Source organism: Oryctolagus cuniculus, chromosome X, assembly GCF_051225735.1.
Source record: "Oryctolagus cuniculus isolate XC-2025 breed Fujian yellow rabbit chromosome X, ASM5122573v1, whole genome shotgun sequence".
Lineage (NCBI taxonomy): Eukaryota > Metazoa > Chordata > Mammalia > Lagomorpha > Leporidae > Oryctolagus > Oryctolagus cuniculus.
This window is the reverse complement of record NC_142888.1, coordinates 6,713,121-6,737,593: the sequence shown is the minus strand read 5'-3', so window position 1 is coordinate 6,737,593 and position 24,473 is coordinate 6,713,121. Positions and strand designations below refer to the sequence as shown.

Sequence of the window (24,473 nt, the reverse complement as noted above, 5' to 3'; positions counted from 1 at the left end):
TAACCACCCTAGGCTCTTGTCATGAGTTGCCAAGGCTATGGAAGCCTTTTGAGTTCACCGGCTATGATCTTAGACAAGGTCATAGTCAAAGTGGAAGTTCTCTCCTCCCTTCAGAGAAAGGTACCTCCTTCTTTGACGGCCCATTCTTTCCACTGGAATCTCACTCACAGAGATCTTTCATTTAGGTCTTTTTTTTTTTTTTTGTCAGAGTGTCTTGGCTTTCCATGCCTACAATACTCTCATAGTCTCTTCAGCCGGATCCCAATACCTTGAGGGCTGATTCTGAGGCCAGAGTGCTGTTTAGGACATCTGCCCTTCTATGAGTCTGCTGTGTATCCCGCTTCCCATGTTGGATCATTCTCTCCTTTTTATTATATCAGTTAGTATTAGTAGACACTAGTCTTGTTTATGTGATCCCTTTGACTCTTAGTCCTTTCATTATGATCAATTGTGAACTGAAATTGATCACTTTGACTAGTGAGATGGCATTTGTACATGCCACCTTCAAGGGATTGAATTGGAATGCCCAGGCACGTTTCTAACTCTATGTTTAGGGCAAGTCAGCTTGAGCATGTCCCAAATTGTACATCTCTTCCCTCTCTTATTCACACTCTTATATTTAACAGAGATCACTTTTCAGTTAAATTTAAACGCCTAAGAATTATTGTGTGTTAATTACAGTGTTCAACCAATAGTATTAAGTAGAATAAAAAATACTAAAAGGGATAAATTATTAAGTTGTTCATCAATAGTCAGGGCAAGGGTTGATCAAGTCACTGTTTCTCATAGTGTCCATTTCACTTCAACAGGTTTCCTTTTGGTGCTTGGTTAGTTGTCACTGATCAGTGAGAACATATGATATTTGTCCCTTTGGGACTGGCTTATTTCACTCAGCATGATGTGTTCCAGATTCCTCCATTTTGTTGTAAATGACCTGATTTCATTGTTTTATACTGCTGTATAGTATTCTATAGAGTACGTGTCCCATAATTTCTTTATCCAGTCTACCGTTGATGGGCATTTAGGTTGATTCCAGGTCTTGGCTATTGTGAATTGAGCTGCAATAAACATTAAGGTGCAGACAGCTTTTTTTGTTTGCCAATTTAAATTCCTTTGGGTAAATCCCAAGGAGTGGGATGGCTGGGTTGTATGGTAGGGTTATATTCAGGTTTCTGAGGAATCTCCAGACTGACTTCCATAGTGGCTTGACCAGTTTGCATTCCCACCAACAGTGGATTAGTGTCCCTTTTTCCCCACATCCTCGCCAGCATCTGTTGTTGGTAGATTTCTGTATGTGAGCCATTATAACCGGGGTGAGGTGAAACCTCATTGTGGTTTTGATTTGCATTTCCCTGATGGCTAGTGATCCTGAACATTTTTTCATGTGTCTATTGGCCATTTGGATTTCTTCTTTTGAAAAATGTCTACTGAGGTCCTTGGCCCATCTGTTAAGTGGGTTGCTTGTTTTGTTTTTGTGGAGTTTCTTGATCTCTTTGTAGATTCTGGTTATTAATTGTTTATCTGTTGCATAGTTTGCAAATATTTTTCCCATTCTCTCAGTTGCCTCTTTGCTTTCCTGACTTGTTGTTGTTGTTGTTGTTGTTGTACAGAAACTTCTCAATTTGATGCGATCCCAAATGTTATTTTGGCTTTGACTGCCTGTGTTTCTGTGGTCTTTTCTAAGAAGTCTTTGCCTGTGCCTAGATCTTGCTGAGTTTCTCCAATCTTCTCTATAATAATTTGATGGTGTCAGGTCATACATTTAGGTCTTTAATCCAAGTTGAGTGGATTTTTGTGTAAGGTGAAAGGTAGGAGTCTTGCTTCGTGTTTCTGCACATGGAAATCCAGTTTTCCCAGCACCATTTATTGAATAGACTGTCCTTACTGCAGGGATTGGTTTTGGATCCTTGATCAAATATAAGTTGGCTGTAGATGTTTGAATTGATTTCTGGTGTTTCTATTCAGTTCCATTGGTCTACCCTTCTGTTTCTGTAACAGTAAAAGTCTGTTTTCATAACAACTGCCCTGTAGTATGTCCTGAAATCTGGTATTGTGATGCCTCCGGCTTTGTTTTTTTTGTACAAGATTGCTTTAGCTATTCGAGGTCTCCTGTGCCTCCATTTGAATTTCAGCATCATTTTTTCCAGATCTGAGAAGAATGTTTCTGGTATTTTGATTGGTACCACATTGAATCTATAAATTTCTTTTGGGAGAATGGACATTTTGATGATATGGATTCTTCCAATCCATGAGCATGGAAGATTTTTCCACTTTTTAGTATCCTCTGCTATTTCTTTCTTTAATATTTTGTATTTCTCATCATAGAGATTTTAATGTCCTTGGTTAAGTTTATTCCAAGGTATTTGATTGTTTTTGTGGCTTTTGTGAATGGGATTGATCTTAGCAGTTCTTTCTCAGCCATGGCATTTCCTGTGTATACAAAGGCTGTTGATTTTTGTGCATTGATTTTATATCCTGCTACTTTGCCAAACTCTTCTATGAGTTCCAATAGTCAATAGTTTCTTAGTAGAGTTCTTTGGATCCCCTAAATAAAGAATCATATCGTCTGCAAAGAGGGATAGTTTGAGTTCTTACTTTTCAATTTGTATTTATTTAATTTCTTTTTCTTGCCTAATGGCTCTGGCTAAAACTTCAGAACTTCATTGAATAGCAGTGGTGAGAGTGGGCATCCCTGTCTGGTGCCAGATCTCAGTAGAAATGCTTTTAGCTTTCCCACATTCAGTAGTATATTATCCGTGTGTTTTTCATAAATTGCTTTGGCCCAATTAACTAAAAAAGAAGAGAAAAGACCCAAATCAGTAAAATCAGAGATGAAAAAGGAAACGTAACAACAGACACCACAGAAATAAAAAGAATCATCAGAAATTACTACAAGGACTTGTATGCCAGCAAACAGGGAAATCTATCAGAAATGGATAGATTCCTGGACACATGCAACCTACCTAAATTGAACCAGGAAGACATAGAAAACCTAAATAGACCCATAACTGAAACAGAAATTGAAACAGTAATAAAGGCCCTCCCAACAAAGAAAGGCCCAGGACCAGATGGATTCACTGCTGAATTCTACCAGACAATTAAAGAACTGACTCCTATTCTTCTCCAACTATTCGGAACAATCAAAAAAGAGGGAATCCTCCCAAATTCTTTCTATGAAGCCAGCATCACCTTAATTCCTAAGCCGGAAAAAGATGCAGCATTGAAAGAGAATTACAGACCAATATCCCTGATGAACATAGATGCAAAAATCCTCTATTAAATTCTCGCCAATAGAATGCAACAACACATCAGTAAGATCATCCACCCAGACCAAGTGGGGTTTATCCCTGGTATGCAGGGATAGTCAATGTTCACAAATCAATGAATGTGATACACCACATTAACATACTGCAGAAGAAAAACCATATGATTATCTCAATTGATGCAGAGAAAGCATTCAATAAAATACAACACTAATGAAACTCTAATCAAATTGGGTATAGAAGCAACATTCCTCAATACAAAGTACTGTGCTTATTAAATGACAGTAATTAGTAAGACACAGATAAATTTTATTTCAAATTAACTTTACTGGGGATGAATTTGCATATCATAATGTGTGCCAATTTAGACATTTCAATGCATTTTGGCATGTTTTAAACTCAGTTAACAATCAGTGTAATCAAGAAATAGAATTTCAAAAAATTCCCTGATGCCTCTTTGCCATCCATTTTCCCCTATATCTAGGCAATCAATGACCTGCTTTCTGGTGTAAATAGATTACCTTTTTCTAGAATTTCAGATGAATAGAACATGTAGTATACATCCTTTTGTATCTGGCTTCTTTCATTTAATGCAGTGTTTTTGAGATTCATCCATGTTGTTTCTTTTTACTGTTGTGTACTAGTCCATTGCATGCATAAACTTTGATTTGTTTATGAATTTACCTGTTGATAGACATTTGGGTTGCTTAAAGTTTTTGTTCAGAGTACAGCTATGAGCATTAATGTTTAGAATGTCTGGTATTCTCTTGTATGAAATTTTAAAATATTGGACTGGCATATGAATAGTACAGCATATTTTCCAGTGCTAAATGCTACAAAACAATGATGATATGGCTAGACATTTAGATTCAAACATGACAATTGAAAGGTTGAAATTGGGAAATACAAATATCACAAGATCATTGCTCTTTTGGGGAACACATATCATTTGTTTTACTCTATTATATATTTTATTTTTTAACAATTTCTTTGTTTATTTAAGAGAGAGAAAGAGGCAAAGAGAGATCTTCCACTCACTGGTTTTACTCCCCAAATGACCACACTCACCAGGTCTGGGTCAGGCCAAAGCCAAGAGCTTGGAATTCCATCAAGGTCTCCCATGTGGGTGTCTGGGCCCAAGTACTTGGATCTTCATCCACTACATCCCAAACAGTTTGGCAGGGAGCTTGGAAGCAGAATACTCTGGACTTGAACTGGTACTCTAGTGTGGGATGCCAGTTTCACAAGCGGTGGTGGCTTAATCCACTGCACCACCATGCCAACCCTTCTGTTGTATATTTTAAAAGGACACAGAGGCCGGCGCCGTGGCTCACTAGGCTAATCCTCCGCCTTGCGGCGCTGGCACACTGGGTTCTAGTCCCGGTCGGGGCACCGGATTCTGTCCCGGTTGCCCTTCTTCCAGGCCAGCCCTCTGCTGTGGCCAGGGAGTGCAGTGGAGGATGGCCCAAGTGCTTGGGCCCTGCACCCCATGGGAGACCAGGACAAGCACCTGGCTCCTGCCATCAGATCAGCGCGGTGCGCCGGCCGCAGAGCGCCAGCCGTGGTGGCCATTGGAGGAAGACCTTTCTCTCTGTCTCTCTCTCTCACTGTCCACTCTGCCTTTCAAAAAAAAAAAAAAAAAAGGACACAGAAATATCTAGGCACCACAGCATTATCCTGATTTATTTGAGTGCAGCAGTAGATAGTTCTTATACCTTGTATTTCTACTACCTTGATGGATAATTTGCATTTTCTTAGTGGTGATGTTCAAACATTAATGTAGCTCCAATGGCAAGCCTACATGTAAGTCCAAATGAAATGCCAAAGATTGCTAATTCCTTTTGAACAAACCTGTTCAAGTGGGTCTGTTTCATTTATAAAAAATAAAATCATACCTCCCCTCCTATGAGCTGTTCAATAGATTTTTTGTGAATGTACACAGTTGGCCTGCAGGGTGTCCTTTTCATTTGTCAACACTGAGCCATAAAAGCTATCATTATTTACAGGCTTTGAGAACATTAGTTCAAACTTATTCATACTTTTATTATGTGCCTAATTTTTTTACATCAAGATTGTACACTCCCAGACATGAGAGCTTCCATTCAAGCATTATGTGCTTTGGAAAGGGAGGAAAGAGGTCCATCTATAAAATATTTCTTATGTTTCATTTGCTTATTTATTTTTTGCAAAATTTAAAGCCCTTAAAGATCCTACTAAATGTGCACCAAATTCAAGGGTTTGGGGATTAATGGAGTAATCAAGTTCAATTCAATGCTAGATTCATTTCCTCATTGGCTTACTCCAGGGAGATTACTCAGTTTGTGATCCTTCCAGAAGAAGGTTTTGCATCAATAGTTCAAGTCAAAGTCGTTTATTTTCGGGGGTGATCCCAGGAAGCCCTGGGAGGAGAGGGGAAAATAGGGAAAGAAAGGGAGCAAATGGAGAGTACTTTATTGAAAAGGTGTATGAGCAACTGGGTCTCAATTCACTGTGAGACAATGTAGAAAATATTCTGAACTGTCTACTCCGTATCTCATGACCAAAGGGTAATGAAGCTTGGGAGTTAATTCTTCAATTTCTCTTTGTTATTGATACTGCCTTGAACAACCTTAACACTCTCTAGAACATTGTCTGCCAAGGAGATACAGTCTGAACACCAACAGCATCTGTCAGAGAGTTCATTTTCTACTCTATAAGTTCTTTTTCATTTGAACCCATTTCAAAATGAGTATTGGAAAAGAATCAGTCACCCTATACATTTGTCATGCATATTCTCAAGTATCACCCATCATGTTGTATTTATTTTGCTAGATGGGCATGTAGTAACTTTTTTTGTTTTGAGTGCTGCTTAATTCTAAAGGATTTCCTTCAAGATCTGATTTTCACAACACAAAATGAATTATCCCAAAAATAACTGAATGTTTTATATATCATGTCTCCCCCATGGAGAAACTATATAGTATCATTTAAGAAAATTATTGAAACTTTAATTCTAAACTCCTTCATTGATGACTAATCGGCTCTATTTGAATTTTATTTGTAAACAAAACTATAAATCACTAGTTTTTAGCCCAAGGATTCTTTATAAGGTCTGGGATCTATACCAGAAATGTAACTTGAAAATTTCTATTTCTGTAAAGTTAGGAGAAAGAATGAAAACTGCAATGGCATAAATATATCAGGATAATAATACATATTTGACCACATACAAAATTTAGCACAAAGCTTTCAGGAGAAAATCAATACAAAGAGGCAACTTTTCATCTCTACCTCTTTTTACTACTCATTGTGTGAACTATTTAAGGACACAGTTTTATGAAAGAAGTTATTTGTGGAGTGAATGAGAGTGAGGTTGCTCATCCTCTTAACCTACTTCACATTCAGGGAACCTAAATATCTAGGAGCACACAAAACAGTAACAATATCAAATGGCATTGCAGTTGATTCTGCACATGTCTATCAGTCTTAATGCAAGAACCTATGGAACTAAGAATAAATGTTGCATTTCTGCCAAAGACTTTGTCTGAACGTTATTTCCCTGTAATTCCTAACCTATGAGTTTTCTTTATAATAATTACTTTTGTGTCTATACAAAAAATTATATTCCTTAGTGTCTTTTGTTTTCTCTGTATCAACATGTATATAAATGTTAGCACATATTCAACACAGTTAAATTATTTACTGCTCTGTCAACAGTTCACAAATAGATCTGGAAGTCCTGTGTCTCAGCATCACAACAGAATGTATAAGACATTGGTCAGATGCCTGTGGAGACTTCTCACTGATTTAAAGTATTTGTCTTTTCTTCTTCCTATTATTCAGTTAAACACAGTACTAGATTGCTGTTAATGAAATGAAGGACTTACAACAAGGTTTTTGTATATACCACTTTGGCAGCTAAACCTCAAAAGGAACATGCAAACGATGCATTTATGTGCACAACAAATTATTAGATTAAGATTGCTTCATGAGACACTTCATGAAGGAGAAGGGAGTGAGTGAGATGAGTTACATACCTAGGGTACTACCAAAATTGCATTAATCAATATAAATAAAATTCTAATGCATAACTTAAAAATCTGTCAATAAAATATAAACATTTTTAACAAAAAAAAGGATGACCTTTACTGAATTTTCCTTTTGCCTGAGGTCCCAATATGGTTGGGACAGGCACTGTTACTGACTTTACCTTTATTTAAAATGTCTATATTTAGTTCTGCGATCTATTAAGATGTTTGCTTATATTATTTAGACCTAGGTCCTCTGATTCAGACATCTCTTTCATCCTTCAGTTAACCCAGAACCAATTTAGCCATGCACTTTAATGTCTTAATAGTTCTCTTCATTAAGTTACTGACTAGCACGACAGACACAAACATTGGCTAACCAGAACAGATGCTGGCCTTTTGACCATACCAATGCATACAGATGAATATTGACTATGATCCTATCACCAGGTGCATTCCAGATATCAAAAAAATGTCATGGGTGACAAACGCATGTGTAAGGTGATGTAGGGATGAAATTGGTTATATAGCCATATTTCAACTGTTCAATAGTTTCATGTGGCTAATGGATGCCATTTTGATCACCATAAATCTGGAGAATACAAACTGAGACAGAAGCTACCATATTTTACAAAAGTGGTGCCTTACTGATGCATATTGACTTTGTTTCCATTCTCCTCCTATTATTTAATGTGTTGATGAGTCTATTGTCTCTATATGCTTATTTCCTTAAGATAAAATACTAAAAAATTGGTTTTCCATATCAAACTTCCATCTAGAAGAACAGTTGTCGATTTCTTCTCACCCTAGGCAACACTGGATCTTATTAGTCTTCCCTGTGTTTGTAAATCTGATCATTAGAGTTTTGAGTTTAAATGTTTCTTCACCTTTTCAAAAAACCTAGAGGCATTTCTCTTTCTTTTTCCCTTCTCATTAACTTTGAAGATGGTAGATTAATAGGGAGTTCCTACTACTGTTGTTATTCCAGGCATGAAAAAAATCCTACATACACATAAATATTTAATAGTACAATAAAATAAATAGTACAATAAAATAAAATTATACAGTGCATGCTCAAACTCTATTAAATTAAAGAATAATCTAAAAACTATCTCTATGGCTTTTTCTGTGATTCCTCCAACCCAGCACACCTGTGAATATGTGATTGTCAAAAGGAAGATTAAGGAAACTAGAGACAGTTACAGCTAAACAAAAATTAAAATTACAATCACAAGAAGGCAGTCACAGTTTGACAAAAATTGTGACAACAGTAGTAAGAAAATCTACTTTGTAATAGAGTGCCTTACAAGCATTCCAATTTCATGGGATACTTGCTGGTATTACCTGTTACAGAAGGAAATTTAAAGATCCATATGGATATTGATTTTTTAAATAAGGAAGATAACCAAATAAATTTAAGAGCTTGAAAAATAATCTCCTGGGCTCCAAGTTGTTTGAGTAATTTTTTAGTAAAAGTGAAGTCATTTGTCATGACTCAGAATTGATGGTTTCTAAGGCCCAATGATGAGTAGAAATGCCCCATTCCTGGTTGAAAGGATGTCATTTTTCCAGATGCTTAAGAAAACCTATTTTAGGGATGTCTAAATATTTAACTGTTTCATTTCAAACTATTACATCCACTGAAATAATTTTCTTGTTATTTGGGCCATTTTTTTACCATCTTACCTTCTAGGACCACATGAATATAATTCTTTAAAGTAGGTGTTTCCACAGAGATAAAATTGAAAATCTTTCAACCTACAATTGCTATCCTTAAAAAATGTGCTGGTTAAAGAGTGTCCTGTCCCGCGGGACGTCAACTAGGGCCGAGCACCTAGAAGGAGAAATGAAGGGACAGGAGACACAAAGATGGCAGCATGACAAGGGTCCTGATCAAGCTGCAAATTTTATTTTTCAACCACACACTTATATATCATAAAGGCAGGGTGTCGGGCAGGGGAAGGAGGGGCGTTTAGGAGGGCGGGACGTCAGGCGGGGTAAGAAGGGGGAGCTTATCTTGTAGCTGCAATGCTAGTGCAAGTAGGGGAAAGGTTACAAGGTCTTAAGGCACAAGGTCACACAAGGTTGCATTATCAGTACTCTCCGGCCTGGGCTCTCTAGCCCTGCCTCAGTAGTTTTCCACTAAGAGGCTACATGCTGTGTGGTCCCTGACAAAAGAGATTTTTTCAATACTGTATGATCCAAAACTTGAAACAAAGACTTTCATGATTCTATAGTACATGTTTTTTTCTACTATGTACTTCTGCAGCACATGCCTATGATATAGTGGCCTGGCCTTTTCTTAGATTGGAAATAGAAATAAACCCTTAGATGTTCTTAAGAAAACAATAATTTTTCCCTCCTAATGCCATTATCTATTATATCAATCATTTGGCTGTAAATGTTAAGGAGAAGAAAACAAGAAGTCATGAATAGCTTTAACGCAGCCCAGGCTAAAGGTTCCTTTAAAATATTTAACATGCTCTATCTCCTTATGTCTATATTAATTTATATCATCATATATATGACTTAATTATATCACTCCCACTGATGAAAGATTTTCCTTCACTCAAGTGTTGGATGATGTCATGAATTACTAGGATCATGGCTTACTGATATCCCATTTTTTACCCACAGGGAGAATCTGATTGTGTTTAACCTCAGAGTGTCATTTTCAGGATCTGTTTCTTGGGCTTACTCCTATATTATGAGTTGTATCATAGTCCTGTATGAAAAGGAAAACTATGCTCTGTATTTCCAATAGGAGGATTTTATTATAGGAAGTTGTTTCACAGAAGTGATCAAAGATCTCAGGAACAGGAAATGGTGAAATAACCCAGAAATTAGTAACAGTAAAATATCACTACCAACCCTAGGACTTGACGAAGAACAGAGGAGATGGTTTAACCAAAGACCAGGAATCAGAGAAGCCCAGAGGAAACTAACCAGGGCCTGTCTGACCAAGGTTAAACTGAGATCAAAGAGGTAGAGATTGTCTAAAAGGAACAAGAGCTGTAGGGGAGAAAACATTTATTGCCACAGACACTCACTGAAAGAGAGAGAGAGAGAGATCATCTTTTGTTTCTCCCCTTCTTCTATCATTCAGCTGCTGCCCTTGGCTTATCCAATCAGCTCAGCATTTTGGAAGCCAGTTGTCCAAGGAGTCTGGAATATGCAGTTCCTTATTCTACAGAGAAACGAAGAAAAGGGAAGGAAATAGATTTCAAGGCAAACAGGCAAAGAACTGTCATGATAAACTATATGAACACAAACTATGGAAATGAACTCGATATTAATCTTCCTTACATATTTCGCAAATTCTACTGTCATTTCCCTTAGTGGTATCTGTGCATTTATGAATTGGTGTATTGAGAATATCTTCACAAATGAAGAGAGGGAAATGTGTGTGTGTGTATACGTGTGTGCATGCATGCATGCATGTGTGTGTCATAAATGCTGACTGGGGCCACTAAATTACAAGACTAGTGTATTATTCTCATGTCTCACCTAAGAAAGGGTGGTAAAATCTAAAAAGAAAAGACCTGGAGTAAAAAAAGAAGAAACTAAAGTTCAGTTTCTAGAACAATCCTTAATTTTGTGGGTAATGGATTAGTCTTTCTTAGTTTCTCTATGTATGGTAGCTGCATAAATATATTACAAGGCACCTAGAAGTACCAAAACTGTCTTGCAGGTAGACAGGAGCTACCTACTTAGCTGAAGATTTTCACCAGAATTTTTGTTTAGTGTTAAGCTAGTCTCTAAACGTCACAGAGGGCTATTATATCTTAAGTTTCTCCCTTTTTTCTACCAACTGGGCGTTTTGGGAAATAAACCACTGTTGAATTGTCTTTTTATGTGCTCCAAGCTTCCGTTGGCTTCATGTCCCTCCCACAAGGTATCACTCATCATTTAATTAGAATAGAAAGAACTGAAAGATTTTACTTTTTAAGAAAACAATAATATACTACGAAGGTTACCAATAATTCCATAACTGTGTCACCTTCTAACAGCTTAAAGGATTATCTGGGAGCAGGCATTTGGCCTAGCAGTTAAGCTGCCACTTGGGACATCCGCATCCTGTATCAAAGTATCTGGGTTCAAGTCCCAGCTCTGCTCTGTCTCTCTGTCTATCATGTAAATAAGGAGGTACCTTTTTCTGAAGGGAGGAGAGAAATTCCACTTTGATCATGGCCTTGTCTAAATAAGATCAGAGATTGTGAACTCAAGAGGCTTCCATAGCCTTGGCAGCTCATGACAAGAGCCTCGGGCAATTACTGATGTCATAAATAAAAGAGTGTCAATTGTTAAATCAACAATGGGGACCGGTGCCACTGCTCAATAGGCTAATCCTCTGCCTGCTGTGCCAGCACCCGGGGTTCTAGTCCTGGTCGGGGCACCGGATTCTGTCCCGGTTGCTCCTCTTCCAGGCCAGCTCTCTGCTGTGGCCCGGGAAGGCAGTGGAGGATGGCCCAAGTCCTTGGGCCCTGCACCCACATGGGAGACCAGTAGAAGCACCTGGCTCCTGGCTTCAGATCAGCGCAGCGCACAGGTCGCAATGCACCAGCCATAGCGGCCACTTGGGGGGGGGGCGGTGAACCAAAGGTAAAGGAAGACCTTTCTCTCTGTCTCTCTCTCTCTCCCTGTCTAACTCTGCCTGTCAAAAAAAATCAACAATGGGAGTCACTGTGCACTTACTCCCCATGTAGGATCTCTGTCCTTAATGTGTTGTACTATGAGAATTAACCGTAAAACTAGTATTCAAACAGTACTTTATACTTCGTGTGTCTGTGTGGATGCAATCTGTTGAAATCTTTACTTAGTATTTACCAAGTTGACCTTCTGTATGTAAAGATAATTAAAAATGAATCTTGATGAAGAATGGGATAGGAGAGGAGTAGGAGATGGGATGGTTTGCTGGTGGGAGGGTATTTATGGGGTAAAAACCGCTATAATCCAAATGTTGTACTTTCAAAATTTATATTTATTAAATAAAAGTTTAAAAAAGAAAATAAATACGTAAAATTTATGGAATGCAGATATGAACTGCTATTCCATTTTCTCTTGCTAAGTAACAAATCTCTCAACATTCGGCAGCTTATAGCCACTATTTTATTGTGCTTATTGCTTCTTTTGGTCAGGAATTTTGATGGGGGACAATAGGAATGGGTTATCTTTGTTTTATAATCTCTGGAACGTTGACTAAGAAGATTCACAGACTGGAGGCAAATCAGTGGTTTGAGATCAAAGGCTAATAGTTTACTCAGATGGCTGGCATTTTAGTGGGGATGATACGAAGACTAGAATTTTCAACTAATGCGCCTATCTATGGCCCTTCCATGTGGCTTGGCATCTTCACAGAATAAGAGCCCTCGGGTGGTTGAGCTTACATGGTGCTTCAGTGTTCAAAGTGTTCTAGTTAAAATGAAGGAAGTTGAATTGATTCTTAAGACTTAACCTCCCAAATCACATAGCACCACTTCTGACATACTTTATTAGGCAAAGCAGTCATAAATCTGCCATAATTCAGAGGGAGAGGAAACAAACTGCACCTCTTGGTGGAGGGAGACACAAGGCCACATTGTAGAAAATCATGAGAGGGGCCGGCGCTGTGGCATAGCATGTAAAGCTACCACCTACAGTGCGGGCATCTCATATGGGTGCTGGTTCAAGTCCTGGCTGCTCCACTTCTGACCCAGCTCTCTGCTATGGCCTAGGAAGGCAGTAGAAGGAAGGCAGTAGAAGATAGCCCAAGTCCGTGGGCCCCTGCACCTGCATGGGAGACCCAGAAGAGGCTCCTGTCTCCTGGCTTCAGATCAGCCCAGCTCTTGCCATTGCGGCCATTTGGAGAGTAAACCAGCAGTTGGAAGACCTCTCTCTCTTCCTCTCTCTGCCTCTGCCTCTGCCTATCTGTAACTCTGCTATTCAAATAAATAAATTAATCTTTAAAAAAATAAAATTGGGATCACATTAAGAAAAAATATTTATAAAGAAAAAGAAAAAAATCATGACAGAAAATAGTATATTATTTCAACCATCTTTGGAAAACACAATCTGTTATAGCCTCATTCTCACAAAGCTTGGAACTACAGGAAAATTCAAATCTTAATTGAAATAGTCACACAAATGAGTGAATTGAGAATGGTGAAGGAAAATAATGTGGTTATAAAAGCACAAAAACAAAGGAATTAAACCCAAAATGAGAATTGCACAGTTTCCCTCAAGTACCAATTTGTGGACAAACATATAAAAATATGAGTAGGAATTAACCAAGTAAGGTGTTTGGAGAATGGGATGTGGCAGAAAGATCATTTCAAATAAAGATAACAACACACCCAAAGGTCCTAAAGCAGAAGAGACCACAGCTTATGTGAGGACCTGAAAGAAATAACTAGGTAACCAAAGTATAAAAGAGACTATGTGAAATGATATGGAGCTAGATATGAAGGGCATGATGGGTCCTCTAAAGGAGTTTGGTCTTTGTCCTAAAGAAAATGGTGACCCACTAAAAGATTGGAGGTCTCATAGGATCTCATAGGAGGTATGTGATCTGGAGATATAAATGTATAAATTATCTGCTTATAGTTTACTGAAGCCATGGGCATGGAGAACATCAGATCCATTATCTGATTGAAACATGTTGGAAACCTGAGATTTTTGACTACTTGAGATGTGAAGGGGAACCTTTCCCCCTTCCTCCTTTTTTTCCTTGCCCCAAGTGACTCTTGAGGGATACACAGAACTCCTTGGTCCAGCAGAGCTCAGTTGGAAAGTCTGACCAAAAGTGCTCATTTCTTAGATGGACAAATTGATAGATAGTGATAGCTGAGGTGACACTTGAGCCGAGGACTCCTGCCTATTACCTCATTCAGTCACTTCTCTACATACCCAATGAGTTACCAAAAGCTTATTTTTTCTTATCTTGTAGTAGAAAAAAATTTAGTTAGCTTGTATATCTGAAACTTCATAGAAATAAATAGACCTCCTCTGAAATATTACTGAAATAACTGTTAAAATCATATTTGTAAGATGGATCTGTAAAGATAAATCTTTTATAATACGTTGATAAAGAAGAGTGATTGAAAAATGTCCTTTTAATTTTCAGAAATGTGAAACACAAAAACAAGCCACTTGCTCCCTTAGTTATTTCAAGGACTTCACTTTCCATTTATTCTCTGTATATAAGACAGACATGAATACACTTTTGAATGTTTTAATTTCAATTACACCTCAACAAATAATGTCAATCTCAGACATTTATGGCTCTCCAGATTATTTGTTTTAGACAGTCACAATACTGATACAATAGGATTTTCATGCTCCAGCTTCATCAATGCTGATTTCAAACAGTCTGTTGGAAAATAGCATTTTACCAAAGGGTTTGCATCTTTACAAAATAAGCCATAGCTGAATTCATGACCAAGTTATCTTCAGCTTTAGAATGGATTCCAACAATACATCAGAAAGTGAACTATATTACTAGTTCCCAAAATTTGACTAAGGATCACTAGTGATCCCTAAGGGCCCTCACAGTCCAATAATATAAATGTCTAATAACTTCACAACAACCATGTTTACATGTCCTTTGAAAAATCATTGGTCAATTTAATCGAAAGTCATATGCCAGTCACCAACCCCTCCCCCTGAAGCCATGCACACACATGAAGGTCATGGCTAATCTCATAATCAATGAGCAACCAGTCTTAGGGAAGCCAGTATAAATTGATTAGTGCCACATGCCCAGGTGACCATACATCCCACTCACCCATAACAATCCTGTTTTATACCTGTTGTCCTAGTTTAATTATTAATGGTGCATCTCTCATCTCATTTGTGTTCTGGATTAGATGATGGCTAACTATGCATCACTAATCTATTGTAATTAACTCTGCTCAAAGATTGATTATATTAAATTTTCACTCTCCACCATTTGAATTTAAAAATGAAATTAGGCTTCTATGATTAACAGTGAAGCTTAGTGCAGTGAAACAGAAAATTCATGAAGAGAAGTGGGAGGGTCATGATAGGCCATGAGTGAGTCAAAATTATGAGTAATTCAAATTTATGAATTAGTAAGAGCTCCAAACTTGAGAAAAGAATTACAGAATATAGAGTGAGGAATGACTGTACTTTGGAGGGAAAAAGGACTCACAGAGAAAACTAAAATGCTTTATACAATGGTGGAACCTCATGGTAAATACTCATGAGATCCCAATGCCTAACCCATTTGCCATGAATCTTATTCTAGCTAGTTCTTGGATTCCTATAAGAACCTTTCTGCTATACAGATATCCTAATTTGAGTTCCCTCAGAAAAATGCCTTAGGAAAAGGATTTGGGTGCAAGTAGTTTGGGAGACAATTTCAGGAAGCACTGGTAAGGGAGTGGAGAATTGAGACAAAGAGAGAGAAACCAACACAAGTGTATTAATGAGCATATTTCTACTGTAGGCAACTAAGCCTAATCATACTGGAGACCCCTGGGAAACAGGGTAAAGCACAACTCAGAGTATACACTCAAGGAGAAAGGAGCTAAAATATTTATTCTCTATTTCCAATCATCATCATTGGAGGACTGCTCCCTTGAATGTTAACTCATTGGCACTTCCAGACTGCCCCTTGCACAGGCTAGACGTGCTCCTGTGGCCAGAGAAAACCCTCAAGCAGAGAATCCTATATGTTTGAAGTAAGACACTATTAGCAAGAACACCAAAAGGACATAGATAAGTACAAGCAGAAACTGCTACACTGATCACATTTTAAGTAATCTAAATGTGCTTCTCTTTATTGCTATAGAAATTGCCCAAGACAGTCTCCAACCATTTATTTAATTCTTGAATTCCCAAAATACTCACTTAGCAGCACCTGTCATACTATTCAATTTTATAATTTTAATTGAAATAATGGAAATAAGAGAAATCACTTTAGTAGAGGTAATTGGCCACACAATAGTAACCTTGAATTAATAGGAAATATTGATTTATTAGTATGAACCACAGTGATGTTTAAATTTATTTAAGATGCATTTCTCTTTCTGTTCAGTGTTAATGAGAATCATTTTCAAAGATTCAGCATATCACAGAATCATGGAGTTGAAAGAGCCCTTAGAAATTATCTAATACAGCCTCTCCCTAGTGCAAAATTTTGTTCTACATTAATACATGGGCATACAGTTTGGGCACCAAGTAGATAAAAATATTTCAGTGGAGTATTCTTTTCCAAACATGAGATAAATTGGAATTTATTTATAATGGCATGTTTTGGTTAGGGATTAGATTTATGAAACTCTTAGTCAAGCTATTAAAATACATTGATATGGAGCCAGCGCTGTGGCATAGTAGGTAAAGCTGCCGCCTACTGCACTGGCATCCCATGTGGGCATCAATTCAATTCCCATATGCTCCACTTCCAATCCAGCTCCCTGCTGATGCACCTGGGAAAGCAGAGAAAGATGGCCAAAGTGCTTGGGCACCTGCCACGCACATGGGAGACCCAGAAGAAGCTCCTGGCTCCTGTCTTCAGTCTGGCCTAGCTCTGGCCATTGTGGCCATTGTGGCCATTGTGGCCATTTGGGGAGTGAACCAGTGAACCAGCAGATGAAATATTCATTCTCTCTCTCTCTTTCTCTCTCTCTCTCTAACCCTGCTTTTCAAATAAAATAAATAAATCTTCTTTCAACTCAATCTTATCAAGGAGACATGTACCAATGTCAGCGCACTTGGTAAAGTGATAAGTATAAGTACACAACCTATCAAAAAAGATAGGGTAAGTGTCGAAGAGATTTTACAAACAAGACCAGTGTAAGCAAATAATGAAGGATGGAATTAAAAGGGAGAGAATGATCCTGCGGGGGAAGCAGGACACACAGCAGACTCATAGAATGGCAAACGCCCAAAACAGTACTCCGGCCTCAGAGTCAACCTTTGGGGCATTGCATTCGGATCTGGCTAAAAGGCCCATGAGCATCTCACAGGCATGGAAAGCCATGACACGGTGGCAAAAACAATCTAAATGAAAGATCCTGGTGAACAAGACCCCAGCGGAAGCAACAGGCCATCAAGGAGGGAGGCGCTTTCCTCCGAAGGGAGGAAGGAATCTCCACTGTGATACGGCCTTGACTAAACAAGGTCAGAGTCGGTGAACTCAAGGGGCTTCCATAACCTAGACAGCTCATGGCAAGAGCCTCGGTGATTGCTAACGCCATAAATAAAAGTGACAATTGTTAAATCAACAATGGGAGTCACTGTGCACTTACTCCCCATGTAGAATCTCTGTCCTTAATGTGTTCTACTATGAAACTTAAAGACAACACTACTAGTCGAACAATACCCTATACCTTGTGCGGCAGCCTGTTGAAATCCTTGCTTAGTGTATACTAAGTTGATCTTCAGTATATGAAGGTAATTGAAAAGGAAACTCAATGAAGGGCCGGATGGGAGAGGGAGTGGGAGAGGGGAGGGCCTCAGTAGGGAGGGAGGTTGGGTGGGGGGAAGCCACAACAATACAAAAGTTGCACTTTGTAAATTCACATTTATTAAATAATGGAAAAAAAAACATAAAATAAATAAATCTTCAACATAAAATAAAATGTACTAATATGTTCATTCAATTTTGGATTTTTTACCCAACAATATTTTTATTCTCCTAATTTAAAAAATTACACATATGTGGACACAAATTATATATATATATATATATGAAAGGTAGCTATGTTTCTTCTGGAATAGGATGGTGGAGTCTGTGTTATTCAAATAATAAAACTTTAGGAGTAACTAACCATTTTATTTAAAATTTGCCTTTAGAATTAATTTTGCTATGCAGTAAGCTAAGAGGCACAATCATGTAAAGTAATCAAAACCATTTTACGAATATAATATAATAAAACATGCTTGAAGTAGGTGTTTATAAGCCTAAACATTTCCAGTGTATGATTAAAACTTTTCTAGCAAAAAAAATGTGGGCAGCCGCAGGCAGTCGCCCCTTTTGTTTACACTTAAACATATGGATGGAGACATCCCAGCACAGACAATTAGGCTAAGGAGATTCCAGGAAGAGGCAGGAAGAACCGTATCTCACTGCTAGACTTCTCACAAAAGATGATGTAGATAATCAGCCACACCTGAAACCAGCATTTATTACCTAGGTGTTTTATTATGCCCTTGTAATCTATGATTGATAACATTTTGTGATCTGTTAAGTGGAAGCACTTTATCGGGAACTCTTTGTAACCCCAAAAGTCTTTTAGATATGTAAATCCTCTGTGTGCCTTCTTGTGTACAACTGGTCATGTTTAAATACTACTGGACTTGTTGAATAAACGAGCCTTGATCAGGATTTGTCTTGGCTCCATTCTTTGCGTCCTTGTCCCCGCATTCCCACTCTCTGTTTCAGGAAACCCAGTTCATTGTGCTGCAGGCCGGCACAAAAAAAAAAAAAAAAAAAAAAAATTGAGACCCCAGCTGTTGGATCTTCTTCCCACAAATGCTCTCTGAAAATATTCTTCTTTTGTAAAATTGTGGTAAAGTATACATGACATAAAATGTACCATTTTAGCCATTTTATACAGTTCAATGGCATAAAATACAATCACATTATTGTGAAATTATCACCACCATCCATATCCAGAGCTCTTAAAAATCTTACAAAACTGAAACTGTACATAATAAGCAATAATTTGCTTTTTCTCTCTTAATCTCCAGTGCCTGGCAACCATCACTTTACTTTCTTCTCTTATGAATTACACTCTTCAGTACCTCATATTAGTAGAATCATACAGTGTCTGTCCCTTTGTGACTGGCTTACTTGAAATTGTGCTTCTTAACTCTTTCTTCCAAATTCATTGAAATCAGTGCAGGATGCAAGGTGCTGCTGCTTTCCACTAAACTCAAGCTCTGGTGAAAATGCACATATACCCAATGTATAGTAAGCTCATTGATGGCCAGAAAATAAAACATAACTCACATTCTGGCAAAAAAAAAAAGTCATTTCTTTGTCCTTCAAGAAGATTCACAGAAGGCCCATCCAGGTGCTTTATATAAAAATAACAGTTCCCTCCAGCTACCTAACCTAGATTTTAAATTATGTGAAATGAGTTACTTAGAAGGAAAATGCTGAACAGACACATTCTAGGGTTGTGGCAATATAATTACTCTGATAATTTTCAGGGGTATATACATCCCCCACAGACCTAAGAGTAAATTCTGACTGGTCTCTGCAAATACCTACAATCTCATTCCCTTACCAGTGATTGGTATGGAGGGAGGTGTGAACCCCAATTCTGGTCAGTGACGAAGGAGAGGTTAGCCAGATGGTTTCTAAGAAAGGGTGTCTTGCTCTTGAAAAAGATTCAGATGAAAATATTCTATTCTTGTGCTTGCATGCAATGCTATCTTGGGACTCAAGGAATGCTAGGGTGAGTCACAAAGCCACCACGTTGAGGATAACATAGCAGAAAGAGAAAACCCTTGGGAATTTGATGCTTTGGGTGAATCACCACATTAACTAATTTAAAGCAACCCCAGCTCAGGATTTCAGGTAGTATGAGACTACAATGATTGTTTAAACCAGTTGAGATGGGACTGTGTTACTTACAGACATTCCATGATAAAGGTAGATTGCATAATGTCAGAGGGTACTTTTCTAGGAAGCTGATGATGAGATGGAGTTTAATTTTCAGGAGATTTCTTAAGGAGTGAATTGTGAAAGAGAGAGGAGAGAGGCAGAACTGGGCATTAGAAGTGAGGTTGTGAGATAGGCAGTGACAGTAATGTCCTACCTCCTGAGGAGGTCCCAGCTAGACTAAGAGAACCAGGCCTTTTATACTGCCATCTTTATTAGTCACTGGGAACAAGAGCATGACCTCAGGGAGCTAAGGCAGTCAATGAGGGGGCAATTGAAAACCATCTGTGCTGACAGCACTCTCAACAACTGGGGCAAGAGGTACTTCATTGAAGAGGAACCTGGGTGATGCATGAGAGGCTCAAAGAACATGCCATCCCACGTCCAGAAAAAAAAATGTCACTGAGGCTAGCAAGACCTACCTAAATTCTGTTAAGCTGTGGCTTTTGCTAAAAATAGCAGTCATGTATTTTTGCTATATTTGTCTTCATTTAACTTCATTTTGATTGCCAATGACTAATAATTGAATTTTATCTAAATATCCATACATTATCACTAAGCTATGATCTATGGGTTTAATGTAATCAAATTGGTTTCGTGTTTACTTAAAAGCCAGCTAACCTTCCTTGAATCCTTTACCAACCAGTCTTCTTGAAACTCCTTCCTTGGCATCTCACATACATCTTACTCTTCTATCTTAGTTCTTCCATCATCTTTTTTTCCTTTTGATCCTTAGTCATAGGTATGATCTGAGGTGAAATCCTTAGCACTCACTTAGTTCTCTCAGCAAAGTTTTATTTATTGAACTTGCCCTGTCATGGTTTCTGTTCTCCTCCAATCCTACTGAATTCTCAGGTTGTTTCTAGCCCTGACCTTTAAACTAGGCATCATCCCTTTATCTTCAAGGACCTCCTAGTCATCTGTGTAGGTCCTAACCACTTCCATCTTAATATGCTCTAGAAGAATTCATTATCTTTCTCCAGAGAACAAGCTCAGTTTCCCAGTAACTCAGTTCTCTTGACTCTATCACTCCTCATTCACCTTCATTCAAACTCTTGGATTCACATTTTTGGGTGCCAGAAGTAAAAGACAGGAGAAATTATTTATTTACCTAATTTGATTACTCATTAAAATCTGTTTACTCCTGTTTTTTGCTCTCTTTTTCTGGGTACTTCCTTTTATTTTGGTTATATTCTAAATGCACCTCTGCAATAATACTTAGTGCACCACATTCTAATTACTTTTCCTCTATACTAGACCGAAAGTTCTTTCAAAGCAGGAACTATATCATTCTTCTTTTGGATTTCCAGTGTTTAGAATGTGCTTATCATATTGTAGATACTCATTAAGTGTTTCGGGCAAATGAATAACAAAGTCTAAGACTGTCATTTCTGCAGTGCATCAGCGACCTCACTGTAGTCACTGCAGATGTTTTGGGTGCCTCCTATCTTATCTCATCTACCTTCGTCTTATTTCAGCCACGGCTATGCTGGACACTGTAGGATTAGACTATGCCAACAGCATCCCCTGTCAGTTCTGAGCTGCTCCAAAGTTTTCTGCCTCTGAGCTTTCTCTGAAGCATTTGGAAATCGCGCATCTCAGAGGAATATGTAGCCCAGATATGTGGAGATATTAACTAGCCTGAAGGGGAGGTCAAAACTTTTCCCTTTACCTTCTTATATTCTGCACCCACAACACTACAAATTAAAATGACAAAAGACAGATTAATAGGAGAAAAATACATAAATTTTATTTGATGTTAATATTTTTATATGGCACGGGGATCTCCTAGAAAAGCAAGAGAAAAAAAAAAAAAAAAACAGACAAAAAAGACAGACCTATAGGCTTGTAGGCTATTTTACCGAAGGACAATACATTTTGCTGAGCAGCTTTCTCCCTTGCGCTCCTGGAGGTAGCAGGCTTGGCCTGGACATGCAGACAATGCTGGTGAATTAGTAGTCCTGCTCGTGACTCTGAAATGCTCCACCAGCAACCACATCATTGTGGCCAAGGACCACGCGTCCATCCAGATGGACGTGGCCGAGGTCAATAAGGTCATGGGCAGGTTTGATGGACAGTTTAAGACCAACGCGATCTGTGGCGCCATCCACAGGATGGGTGAGTCATGATTCCGTTCTCTGGCTGCTAAGTCTGAAAACATCCTTTCAAAGAACTGAGCAACAAAACAAGTGTGTGGAGTATTTTTGACAAATAAAGGGTGGCAAGCTGAAAAAAAATTTTGCTGAGCAGTGACAAGATAGAGAGAAAGGACTTTTGAGTCACTAGCCTTGGTAAATTGTGGGAAGGTAAATATGTTCAGGAAAACTATGGAAAATAAGAGTTTTTAGTAAGGTTTATTGTGCAGATTCCTCTCATATCCTGGTTGTTTCGGGGCTAAGAGTCTAGAGTTGTCTTGGTGATTGAGAGTCTTGTGATTGAGAGTCTTTTTTGACCTTTCTGGTATGAGAGAGGGGAAGGGAAAAACTGTAAGAAAGGGGAATTTATGCTCTGACTTTATGCAAAAAGAGGAAGGCCAGAGAGACTTCTTGCCATATCTGCTGTTCTTTAATTCTCTTAGCTTAAAAAAATCCTTATGGCAAAGTGGCAGTTTTTAGAGTGGCATATTCTGATCCATTTCACCCTTAATCAGTAGGGGTTGGGAACTGGCAAATAAATGCTCTAACCTGCCTCCTCAGAAGTGTATTAAAGGGTTTTCAGTGAAACCAGCCGAATCCAGCCCCACTGCCTACAGCAATGGCATACATAATGCATCCTTACAGTAGCTTTCACTTTCCTCTCTTCCTCACCAAGTTCTCTGGCCTCACATCCTGTATAAATTACTGCATTTAAATCTTTTCTCAGGCTCTGCTTTTAGAGGAGCCCAAATTTATGATGATCTTGTTTCTGCTTCTCCCAAACCTCCATAAAACTAAAAAAGTGACGGGTAAATTGTCCTGAACCATTGCTTTCATACATCACTTGCTATTCTTCACAGAGATTCTCTGCTATAGTCTTTCCAAAAATTCATATTTTGACAATTAATCTCCAATGTGATAGTATTAAGAGGTTGAGTGTTTAGGGGGTGATTAAGTCATGAGGGTGAAGCTGTCATGATTGCAATTAGCACCATTATAAAAGAAGTTCAGGGGAGCTGTTTTCCCCTCTTGCCATGTGAGGACACAGTGAGAGGTGCCATCCTGGGATCAGAGAACAGGCCCCTACTAGACACTGAAACTTCTAGTGCCTTGATCTTATACTTCTACAGCCTCTGTAACTATGAGCAACTGGCACCCATATGCGATGCCAGCGCTTCAGGCCAGGGAAATAACCCGCTTCACCACAGCACCCGCCCCTCACACACAACTTACTTTAAGCACCCATAGTTTCTCAACTAATTGACAGATACTTCATAATTTTTTTTTGGACAGGCAGAGTGGACAGTGAGACAGAGAGACAGAGAGGAAGGTCTTCCTTTGCCGTTGGTTCACCCTCCAATGGCCGCCGCGGCCAGCGCGCTGCGGCCGGCGCACCGCGCTGATCTGATGGCAGGAGCCAGGTACTTCTCCTGGTCTCCCATGGGGTGCAGGGCCCAAGGACTTGGGCCATCCTCCACTGCACTCCCTGGCCACAGCAGAGAGCTGGCCTGGAAGAGGGGCAACTGGGACTAGAACCCGGGGTGCCGGCGCCGCAAGGCGGAGGATTAGCTTAGTGAGCCGCGGCGCCGGCCAAGCAATAGATTCTTACTGTTTATAAATTACCTAATCAAAAGTATTTTGTTATAGTAGCATGAACTAAACTAAGATCAACTCTAATTGTTAGGGTTACTAGATTTAGCAAATAAAAATAGAGGACTCCCAGTTAAATTTGAATTTCAGATAAAAAACAGATAATTAGTATAATCATGTCCCATGCAATATTTGGGACACATTTATACTCACAAATGATCTTTTGTGTATCTGAAATGCAAATTTAACTGAGCATCCTATATTTTATTTGACAATTCTGGCTATTGACTCCCTTAACTTTAAAAAGCCATCTAAACTTACATATCATCATTTAAAGATCTATATGATTTGTCCCTTATTCTAACAATATAACCTGTCACACTTCTGAATGCAAGTTCTCTTTTCCATCTAGAATTTGAGAGCAAGAAAAGCTTCATCATCATTATCATCATTGCCATTATCATAATTCCTTTGCTTCTCCAAAGTACTTCAATTTTTTAAGTACTTTCCCGGTTTCTTTCAATACTATTGTGATATACCTTGCACAAAAATGTTAATTTAAATTTAAAGTTTGTAAAATCTGAGACTAATCAAATTGCCTAAGCTCAAAGGATAGATTTTGGAGAGGGATGCTCAAACTCGGGATATCAAATTCCAAGTTAAGTGTTCCTTTCATGATATCACATAGCTTTCTGTTCACATTCCTTCATTTTACAGAATATTAAACTGAAGCACTGGGGCTGGCGCCATGGTACACTAGGTTAATCCTCCACCCACAGTGCCGGCATCCCAAATGGGCGCCGGGTTCTAGTCCCGGTTACTCCTCTCCAGTCCAGCTCTCTGCTGTGGCTTGGGAGTGCAGTGG

General features: G+C 38.6%; 1 pseudogene; it reads left to right on the top strand.

The window, feature by feature from the left end:
- Nucleotides 1–22,060, top strand: part of LOC108178681 (small ribosomal subunit protein eS21 pseudogene) — a 49,497-nt pseudogene extending 27,437 nt beyond the window's left edge.
- The last annotated feature ends 2,413 nt before the right edge of the window (nucleotides 22,061–24,473 follow it).